Source organism: Bufo gargarizans, chromosome 1, assembly GCF_014858855.1.
Source record: "Bufo gargarizans isolate SCDJY-AF-19 chromosome 1, ASM1485885v1, whole genome shotgun sequence".
NCBI lineage: Eukaryota > Metazoa > Chordata > Amphibia > Anura > Bufonidae > Bufo > Bufo gargarizans.
The window spans coordinates 398846896-398858173 of NC_058080.1; the positions used below are offsets into that span (position 1 = coordinate 398846896).

The following is an 11278-nucleotide window of genomic DNA, read 5'->3' on the forward strand; positions in this document are numbered from 1 at the left end:
CACATAGAGCAGGCTATTTCCTAGGCAGCAGATGGACCAGGTCCTTTATCCTATAGTATCCAGCCTTTTTATGTAGCATAAGCTAATTTCCTTGTCAACAGTAGGACCAGGTCCTTTTGCTGGCTAGGATTTAGCAATCTCACATAGAGCAGGCTATTTTCTAGGCAGCAGAAGGACCAGGTCCTTTATCCTATAGTATCCAGCCTTTTTATGTAGCATAAGCTAATTTCCTCGTCAACAGATGGACCAGGTCCTTTTGCTGGCTAAGATTTAGCAATCTCACATAGAGCAGGCTATTTCCTAGGCAGCAGATGGACCAGGTCCTTTATCCTATAGTATCCAGCCTTTTTATGTAGCATAAGCTAATTTCCTCGTCAACAGATGGACCAGGTCCTTTTGCTGGCTAAGATTTAGCAATCTCACATAGAGCAGGCTATTTCCTAGGCAGCAGATGGACCAGGTCCTTTAGCTGGCTAGGATTTAGCAATCTCACATAGAGCAGGCTATTTCCTAGGCAGCAGAAGGACCAGGTCCTTTATCCTATAGTATCCAGCCTTTTTATGTAGAATAAGCTAATTTCCTAGTCAACAGTAGGACCAGGTCCTTTTGCTGGCTAGGATTTAGCAATCTCACATACAGTAGGCTATTTCCTAGGCAGCTAAAGGACCAGGTCCTTTATTCTATAGTATCCAGCCTTTTTATATAGCATAAGCTATTTCCTAGTCATCAAAGGGACCAGGTCCTTTATCCTATAGTATCCAGCCTTTTTATATAGCATAAGCTAATTTCATAGTCAACAGATGGACCAGGTCCTTTTGCTGGCTAAGATTTAGCAATCTCACATAGAGCAGGCTATTTCCTAGGCAGCAGAGGGACCAGGTCCTTTTGCTGGCTAAGATTTAGCAATCTCACATAGAGCAGGCTATTTCCTAGGCAGCAGAGGGACCAGGTCCTTTAGCTGGCTAGGATTTAGCAATCTCACATAGAGCAGGCTATTTCCTAGGCAGCAGAGGGACCAGGTCCTTTAGCTGCCTAGGATTTAGACTCTACCATTTCCCTACCCTCTGACTTCCTGTCGCATGAGCGATGACGTCGGGGGGGCGTGTCTCACTTTTCTCCATCTGCGCATGCCCAAAAGGACACTAGTGAAAATCTCAAGGCTGAACTTAGCAGCACACCGGGAACCTGCGCATGCGTCTGGGAGCCGAGGTAGGGAAAAATCACGGGTCAGTGCGCAAGCGCAGTTAACTCATTCAAATCCAACCGATATACGCGCCTGCGCAATGTGATGGTAGGGAAAAATTACGTCCCAGTGCGCAAGCGCCGAGGGTAAGCATGAATATCCATGCCAAAAGCACTTTTAACCCTTTGCAGGAGCTATTCTCATATTGGTTCTTGACTGATTGTCCTCCTATATATAGGTTCTATTATATAGGGGGTCTGTCTGCACAGTATATGGGGGGGTCTGTCTGCACAGTATATTTGGGGGGCTGTCTGCGCAGTTTATTTGGGGGGCTGTCTGCGCAGTATATTTGGGGGGCTGTCTGCGCAGTATATTTGGGGGGCTGTCTGCGCAGTATATTTGGGGGGCTGTCTGCACAGTATATTTGGGGGCTGTCTGCGCAGTATATGGGGGGGCTGTCTGTGCGGTACAGTATATTGGGGGATGTATGTGCAGCATATTTGGGGGGGGCAGTGTATTATATTTGTGGGCTGTGCGTTAGATGTGGAGCTGTGCACCACGTGTGGCCTGTGTGTTAGATGTGTACAACCCTAATTTAACAAATACTACGAAACGGCAGCCATCTCGTCACTTGGAGAAGGATGAGAAGCGGCCCCCATCCAGAGGGACACATCTGCCACCAGATCCGTCGCTCACTGGATTCTGTAATCAACGTCTGCTGTGTATGTGTGCACCGTCAGTCTGCTGTGTATGTGTGTGCACCGTCAGTCTGCTGTGTATGTGTGCACCGTCAGTCTGCTGTGTATGTGTGCACCGTCAGTCTGCTGTGTATGTGTGCACCGTCAGTCTGCTGTGTATGTGTGCACCGTCAGTCTGCTGTGTATGTGTGCACCGTCAGTCTGCTGTGTATGTGTGCACCGTCAGTCTGCTGTGTATGTGTGCACCGTCAGTCTGCTGTGTATGTGTGTGCACCGTCAGTCTGCTGTGTATGTGTGTGCACCGTCAGTCTGCTGTGTATGTGTGTGCACCGTCAGTCTGCTGTGTATGTGTGTGCACCGTCAGTCTGCTGTGTATGTGTGTGCACCGTCAGTCTGCTGTGTATGTGTGTGCACCGTCAGTCTGCTGTGTATGTGTGTGCACCGTCAGTCTGCTGTGTATGTGTGTGCACCGTCAGTCTGCTGTGTATGTGTGTGCACCGTCAGTCTGCTGTGTATGTGTGTGCACCGTCAGTCTGCTGTGTATGTGTGTGCACCGTCAGTCTGCTGTGTATGTGTGCACCGTCAGTCTGCTGTGTATATGTGCACTGTCAGTCTGCTGCACTGCGTCTGTTCTGCCATTTGCTCTAACAATTTTAATTTATTTTTTTGTGTCACAACTCTGACCAGCATGTTCTCCTATGGAACACGAAGTACCTGAAGTGGAATGAAGAAGCCCATGTTTGAGGCCTGCGCCCTGGCGGGAGCATTGAAGGGGCATCTGACAGGTGACGAGCTGCTCCAGCATTGTGTACTGTGATCACCGCGAGTTCAGAGGTCGGCAACTATAGGCCGTCCACATGCTGTGAATTACATCTCCCATCATGCTGGTAAAGTATTATGGGAGGTGTAGTCCAAAACATCTGGAATACCAAATGCGTATGAATGAAAAGCATGGTGTGTGACTGGTCAGTAACAAGGGTTGAAGCCTTGACGTGGCGTTACTGCTCACATGTGTATCCATGTGCCAATTCAACCAATGTGAGTGACTGTAACTAATACTGATTAGTTAACTATAAATACTGTGACAATGGAGAATTAAAAGACCGTATCTCCTACACACCGCTTACACCGTGACCGTATCTCCTACACACCGCTTACACCGTGACCGTATCTCCTACACACCGCTTACACCGTGACCGTATCTCCTACACACTGCTTACACCGTGACCGTATCTCCTACACACTGCTTACACCGTGACCGTATCTCCTACACACTGCTTACACCGTGACCGTATCTCCTACACACCGCTTACACCGTGACCGTATCACCTACACACCGCTTACACCGTGACCGTATCTCCTACACACCGCTTACACTGTGACCGTATCACCTACACACCGCTTACACCGTGACCGTATCTCCTACACACTGCTTACACTGTGACCGTATCACCTACACACTGCTTAACCGTGACCGTATCACCTACACACTGCTTACACCGTGACCGTATCTCCTACACACCGCTTACACCGTGACCGTATCACCTACACACTGCTTACACCGTGACCGTATCTCCTACACACTGCTTACACCGTGACCGTATCTCCTACACACCGCTTACACTGTGACCGATCTCCTACACACTGCTTACACCGTGACCGTATCTCCTACACACTGCTTACACCGTGACCGTATCTCCTACACACTGCTTTACACTGTGACCGTATCTCCTACACACTGCTTACACCGTGACCGTATCTCCTACACACTGCTTACACCTGTGACCGTATCACCTACACACTTGCTTCCACTGTGACCGTATCTCCTACACACCACTTACACTGTGACCGTATCTCCTACACACTGCTTACACTGTGACCGTATCTCCTACACACCGCTTACACTGCCATAGAGGGACATATGTTCTGACCTTTCTGAGACCTGGGGGGATTTAAATGCGGTGTCTCAGAAGATATGTTGTAAGAACAGCAATTTTTTTTTTAAACATTCATATTGTTCTTAACCTTACATCATGTTATGTTTGTTTTTTCCAACATTTAAACAGGTTACACAACGCGTTGCTGATCTATCCAGGACGGCTTCAGGATGGACTATAAGAAGGAGGTTCAGTCCCGATTGGGTCCGGCGCAACCTCAGGGAGTACATATACAGCGGCCTTGGTTTACGACGACGCACAATGGCACAAAGAAGGTAAATTATATATATTTTTAAAGAAATGTAAATGAAATGTAAAAAGAAATGTAATTTAAAGGGAACCTGTCACCGGGATTTGGGGTATAGCGCTGAGGACATGGGTTGCTAGATGGCCGCTAGCACATCCGCAATACCCAGTCCCCATAGCTCTGTGTGCTTTTATTGCTTAAAAAAATCAATTTTATACATATGCAAATTAACCTGAGATGAGTCCTGTACGTGAGATGAGTCAGGGACAGGACTCATCTCAGGTTAATTTGCATATGTATCAAATCTGTTTTCTTACACAATAAAAGCACAGAGAGCTATGGGGACTGGGTATTGAGGATGTGCTAGCGGCCATCTATCAGCCCATGCCCTCAGCTCTATACACAAAATCCCGGTGACAGGCTCCCTTTAAGGGACTGTCTGTAACAGCAGAGCTTTCGGCTACCCTGTTTTGGACAGCCAACTTATGGTGTAATGTAGACGTAGCATCGGACATGGATGGTGTTTTTAAAGGTAAATTTTTATTTCATTTTTTTCATACAGAACTAAGAGCAGCACTCTGGAGACTGAACAACCTCCTGATGCGGAAAATGAATGGATCGCCAACGCCAGACCTCCTGTCCCTCATGCATCTGCTTGGGAGAATCCGGGTCCCCTACCGGATCCCTCTGCTCAACAGAGGCTCTTAGGTTGACATCAAAATTTAAGAGCCCTGCTGAGCATGCAGAGATCCGGTAGGCCAAAGCAAAATGATTATGTGGACCGTGTAGAGGTTGTTTCCAACACTGTAGAAGGTTTGGACAAACATCAGAAGGAGTTTAGTGCTGCCTTGATTCGCCGCTGGGAGGGAGCAGAGTCGGCGATCCAATGCAGCCCTAACTACCATTATGGGGTAAGCATAATCAATTTGGTGGACTCAATGACGCCCGAGCAGTTGCATGAGTTTAATATCATGCTTAGAGAATGTGTCACAGAAATTGGCCACGGCCCCCACAACCCCATCCCACACCAGTGACCATTACCGACAACCTTCCCATTCCCAGCCCCCGGGCATGTGTTCCCTTCTGTCTCTTTTCTACTTCTCCGTCCCACTATTTTCCCCACCACCTCTACACATGCTCGGGTACCCTCCTCCTCAGACCCTTATACAACCCACAATTTCAACCTGCATCCTTTCTTGTGGACTGTATTTTTAGCTCAGAGAATAAAGAGGACAGGGGGGCTACCATTGCCAACCTCAAACCACCTACCCGACAGTCCTACTCCACAATTTTTTATTTTTTTTTGTATAGTATGTATATATATATATATATATATATATATATTTTTTTTTTTATGAATATATTGTAATTTATACAAAAATAAAAAAATGTATAGTTAACTTCGATGTATTTGTGTTTTCATTGGCCGGTACAGGGTAACAGTAACCTTTGGCACTACCGCTGTGGTGACATTACAACTACCATAGGGTCACTATTGTACGTTTATTGAAAAGCCCTTGGTATTTTTTTTTCCCCTAAACGACATTATTGCCAAAGGTGAACCATGAACAATACAATCAATAATGAGCTATCTTTTGGCTCTTTATTGATCGTAGACCCTATGATTGGCACATGAACAGCAAAGGCTTGTTCGTTGTTCAATCTTGCCCCTTTTCATTTGAGCCCTTGTGGGAGTCACAGTACATCAGCATCATCAGGAATTCCTTAATAAATTGTAATTTAACAGTTTGATTAATGATTTCCCTATGACGCTATGACATAACTAGTGTGATTACCACAATGGACACACAAGGGACTAACTGCTGTTAAAGGGGTATCCCAATCAATGGTGGCATATCGCTTGAATATGCAACCATTGTCTGATAGGTTTGGGTACCACCGATGGGACACGCACCTATATTGAGAACGGAGCAGGTAGCGCTGTGGCTGGAGGACACCAGATTTAATGGGGTCCGTCGACCACTGTTTGCTAATCCACAACTCTCACATAGAGAATAATGGAGGGCGGCAGAGCATGCGCATTGCGCCATACTCCAATTTCGGGGACCAGTTCTCAATATAGGTGCGGGGAACAGCAGCTATAAGACAATAGGGGCATATCCAAGCGATATGCCCCTATTGTCTGAGATGAGAAAACTCATTTTAAGGCCTCTTTCACACGACTGTATTCCCTACAAGAGGGCCATATGTCCCGCACTGGCATTGATCATGCCAACAGGAGTACACACAATCATAGATTACAATGATGCTGCGCAAGTCGAGCTTCAGGTGGGACTATTGTTTAGCACGAATAGAGAATAGATCATATGAATGCGGGACAATAGCCCATTGTGAGGCACAACATGAACAACATCAAGATGCCATGTGCTCCTGTACGCACGATCAATATCGCCCGTTAACTAACACTATACATGTTTTAGTGCATATAGTCGTGTACAAGAGTCCAAAAGGTGAGATACGGTCACGGTGTAAGCGGTGTGTAGGTGATACGGTCACGGTGTAAGCGGTGTGTAGGTGATACGGTCACGGTGTAAGCGGTGTGTAGGAGATACGGCCACAGTGTAAGCAGTGTGTAGGGGTTACGGTGTAAGCAGTGTGTAGGAGATACGGTCACGGTGTAAGCGGTGTGTAGGAGATACGGTCACGGTGTAAGCAGTGTGTAGGAGATACGGTCACGGTGTAAGCGGTGTGTAGGTGATACGGTCACGGTGTAAGCGGTGTGTAGGTGATACGGTCACGGTGTAAGTAGTGTGTAGGAGATACGGTCACGGTGTAAGCAGTGTGTAGGAGATGCGGTCACGGTGTAAGCAGTGTGTAGGAGATACGGTCACAGTGTAAGCAGTGTGTAGGAGATACGGTCACAGTGTAAGCAGTGTGTAGGAGATACGGTCACAGTGTAAGCAGTGTGTAGGAGATACGGTCACAGTGTAAGCAGTGTGTAGGTGATACGGTCACGGTGTAAGCAGTGTGTAGGTGATACGGTCACGGTGTAAGCAGTGTGTAGGAGATGCGGTCACAGTGTAAGCGGTGTGTAGGTGATACGGTCACGGTGTAAGCGGTGTGTAGGAGATGCGGTCACGGTGTAAGCGGTGTGTAAGTGATACGGTCACGGTGTAAGCGGTGTGTAGGAGATACGGTCACGGTGTAAGCGGTGTGTAGGAGATACGGTCACGGTGTAAGCAGTGTGTAGGAGATACGGTCGTTTAATTCTCCATTGTCACAGTATTTATAGTTACCTAATCAGTATTAATTACAGTCACTCACATTGGTTGAATTGGCACATGGATACACATGTGAGCAGTAACGCCACGTCAAGGCTTCAACCCTTGTTACTGACCAGTCACACACCATGCTTTTCATTAATACGCATTTGGTATTCCAGATGTTTTGGACTACACCTCCTATAATCAGGGGCGTAACTAGAAGTGACTGGGCCCCACAGCAAATATTTGTAAGGGCCCCCCTCAGCGCGCTTCGCACCTCCCTCCTCCTGTGTAAACCCCACTCCTTTGGCACAGTGTAGCGGTATACTGTATATTGTGTGGCACAGTATAGAGGTATACTGTATATTGTGTGGCACAGTGTAGCGGTATACTGTATATTGTGTGGCACAGTGTAGAGGTATACTGTATATTGTGGGGCACAGTGTAGCGGTATACTGTATATTGTGTGGCACAGTATAGAGGTATACTGTATATTGTGTGGCACAGTGTAGCGGTATACTGTATATTGTGTGGCACAGTGTAGAGGTATATTGTGAGGCACAGTGTAGCGGTATACTGTATATTGTGTGGCACAGTGTTGAGGTATATTGTGAGGCACAGTGTTGCGGTATACTGTATATTGTGTGGCACAGTGTAGCGGTATATTGTGAGGCACAGTGTAGAGGTATACTGTATATTGTGTGGCACAGTGTAGCGGTATACTGTATATTGTGTGGCACAGTGTAGAGGTATACTGTATATTGTGTGGCACAGTAGCAGTATACTGTATATTGTGAGGCACAGTGTAGAGGTATACTGTATATTGTGGGGCACAGTGTAGCGGTATACTGTATATTGTGTGGCACAGTGTAGTGGTATACTGTATATTGTGTGGCACAGTAGCAGTATACTGTATATTGTGAGGCACAGTGTAGAGGTATACTGTATATTGTGGGGCACAGTGTAGCGGTATACTGTATATTGTGTGGCACAGTGTAGCGGTATACTGTATATTGTGTGGCACAGTAGCAGTATACTGCATATTGTGGGGCACAGTATAGAGGTATACTGTATATTGTGGGCCACAGTGTAGCAGTATACTGTACATTGTGGGGCACAGTGTAGGCTATATGTGCATAACATAAACATACTCCACATGAACACTTACAGTTACTTGGCTCGGCCCTTGGGGATCTCGGACGCCACTTCCACACTTTGGCCGGGGGCTCGGCGGAGCTGATGTTGTGTTTTATCCTAATGAGAAAGATTTTATAATAAGGATTTGGAGAAGGGGCAGTGGGATAGCAAAGCAGGGAGAGGCCGGTGCTGCTACTAGGGGGTCATACCATGGGGCAGTAATAAAACCCACCATAATGCCCCCCCCCCCCGTAGTAATAATTCTCCTTATAATGTGACAGTGCAAAAAATACACCCTTGTAATGCCCCCAGTTGAGCTAATGTCCCCATAGTGCCCCCATAATGTGCCAGTATAAAATACCCCTATATAGTGCCCCCAGTAAATTCCCCCATAGTGCTCCTCTCCCCACTTCCTGCTAGTGCCCCCCAAAATGTACCAGTATAAAATGCCCCATATATAGTGCCCCAGTAGATGCCCCTCAGTGTCCGGCCTCTGATAGGCTGCCAGCCTAGTGTCCCCCATAATGCCCCCCAATAATGTGCCAGTATCAAGTGCCTCTCCCCCCCCCCCCACATGTCCCAGTATCATAGTGCCATCTCCCCCCATGTGCCAGTATCAAGTGCCTCTCTCCTTCCCACCCCCCATGTGCCAGTATCAAGTGCCTCTCTCTTCCCCCCATGTGCCAGTATCATAGTGCCATCTCCCCCCATGTGCCAGTATCATAGTGCCAACCCCCCCCCCCCACATGCCAGTATCAAGTGCCTCTCTCCTCCCCCCCATGTCCCAGTATCATAGTGCCATCTCCCCCCCCCCCCACTAAAAAGTGCCAATATCAAGTGCCTCTCTCCCTCCCCCCTCCCCATGTGCCAGTATCAGGTGCCTCCCCCCCCCCATGTGCCAGTATCAAGTGCCAACCCCCCCTCTCCCCTCCAGGTGCCAGTATCAGGTGCCTCCCCCCCCCCATGTCCCAGTATCATAGTGCCATCTTCCCCCCCACCACCACCACAAAAAAAGTGCCAGTATCAAGTGCCTCTCTATAGCAGAGCTGAGCGTGCTGGGACAGCTGTCATATAGATATATAGCAGTGCTGGTGTGTTGGGGCAGCTGTCATGTGTATAGATGTAGCAGAGCTGGCTGTGTTTCGGCAGCTGTCATGTGTATAGATGTAGTAGAGCTGGGTGTGTTTGGGCATCTGTCATGTATAGATGTAGTAGAGCTGGGTTTGCTGGGGCAGCTGTCATATATAGAGATATAGCAGAGCTGAGTGTGCTGGTGCAGCTGTCATGTGTATAGATGTAGCAGAGCTGGGTGTGTTTAGGCATCTGTCATGTGTATAGATGTAGTAGAGCTGGGTTTGCTGGGGCAGCTGTCATATATAGAGATATAGCAGAGCTGAGTGTGCTGGGACAGCTGTCATATAGATATATAGCAGTGCTGGTGTGTTGGGGGCAGCTGTCATGTGTATAGATGTAGCAGAGCTGGCTGTGTTTCGGCAGCTGTCATGTGTATAGATGTAGTAGAGCTGGGTTTGCTGGGGCAGCTGTCATATATAGAGATATAGCAGAGCTGAGTGTGCTGGGACAGCTGTCATATAGAGATATAGCAGTGCCTGGTGTGTTGGGGGCAGCTGTCATGTGTATAGATGTAGCAGAGCTGGCTGTGTTTTGGCAGCTGTCATGTGTATAGATGTAGTAGAGCTGGGTTTGCTGGGGCAGCTGTCATATATAGAGATATAGCAGAGCTGAGTGTGCAGGGACAGCTGTCATATACAGATATAGCAGTGCTAGGTGTGTTTGGGCAGCTGTCATGTGTATAGATGTATTTTTATTTTTTTTCCCCCAGTCAGTTGTAATGCAGCCTTTATGGCTGTGAGGGTAAATGCTTTGCCACTGATTCACTAATAGATTGGAGGTTGTGGGTTCGAATCCCAGACCAGGAGACTTTAGCAGACAGTAAAATTAGATCACACTAGCGGCTGCTGTGAAGGGGCCCTGAACACGATATTTAACTAACTTAAAAATAAACTGTCACACACGCTGCCGGGGCGCCGGGCCCCCTTGGCAGCCCGGGCCCCGAAGCAGCTGCTTCCCCTGCTTCCCCGGTAGTTACGCCACTGCCTATAATACTTTACCAGCATGATGGGAGATGTAATTCACAGCATGTGGACAGCCTATGGTTGCCGACCTCTGAACTCGCGGTGATCACAGTACACAATGCTGGAGCAGCTCGCCCCTTCAATGCTCCCGCCAGGGCGCAGGCCTCAAACATGGGTTAGAGCAAATGGCAGAACAGACGCAGTGCAGCAGACGGACGGTGCACATACACAGCAGACGGGGATTACAGAATCCAGTGAGAGACGGATTTGGTGGCAGGTGTGTCCCTCTGGATGGGGGCCGCTTCTCATCCTTCTCCAAGTGACGAGATGACTGCAGTTTCGTAGCAAAAAACATGCCATGGCATAGGAGATATAGGGAATTTTTATTTATTTTTTTGTTAAAATAGGGTTGTACACATCTAACACACAGGCCACAAATATAATACACTGCCCCCCCAAATATGCTGCACATACATCCCCCAATATACCGTACCGCACAGACAGCCCCCCCCCATATACTACGCAGACAGCCCCCCATATACTGCGCAGACAGACCCCCCATATAATGCGCAGACAGCCCCCCCATATACTTCGCAGACAGCCCCTCATATACTGCGCAGACAACCCCACATATACTGCGCAGACAGACCCCCCCACATACTGCGCAGACAGACCCCCATATACTGCGCAGACAGACCCCCCCATATACTGCGCAGACAACCCCCCCATATACTGCGCAGACAGCCCCCCCCATAT

The 11278-nt window shown here is 48.0% G+C and overlaps 1 long non-coding RNA gene across 2 annotated transcripts; it reads left to right on the top strand.

The window, feature by feature from the left end:
- Nucleotides 1–2563: 2563 nt before the first annotated feature.
- LOC122931811 lies at nucleotides 2564–4687 on the top strand. Of its 2 annotated transcripts, none has more exons than XR_006388243.1 (3): nucleotides 2564–2666; nucleotides 3948–4093; nucleotides 4628–4687. It is a non-coding gene; the product is annotated as an uncharacterized LOC122931811 (long non-coding RNA). The 2 variants fall into 2 exon arrangements; XR_006388242.1 differs by lacking the exon at nucleotides 2564–2666 and adding an exon at nucleotides 2687–2715.
- The last annotated feature ends 6591 nt before the right edge of the window (nucleotides 4688–11278 follow it).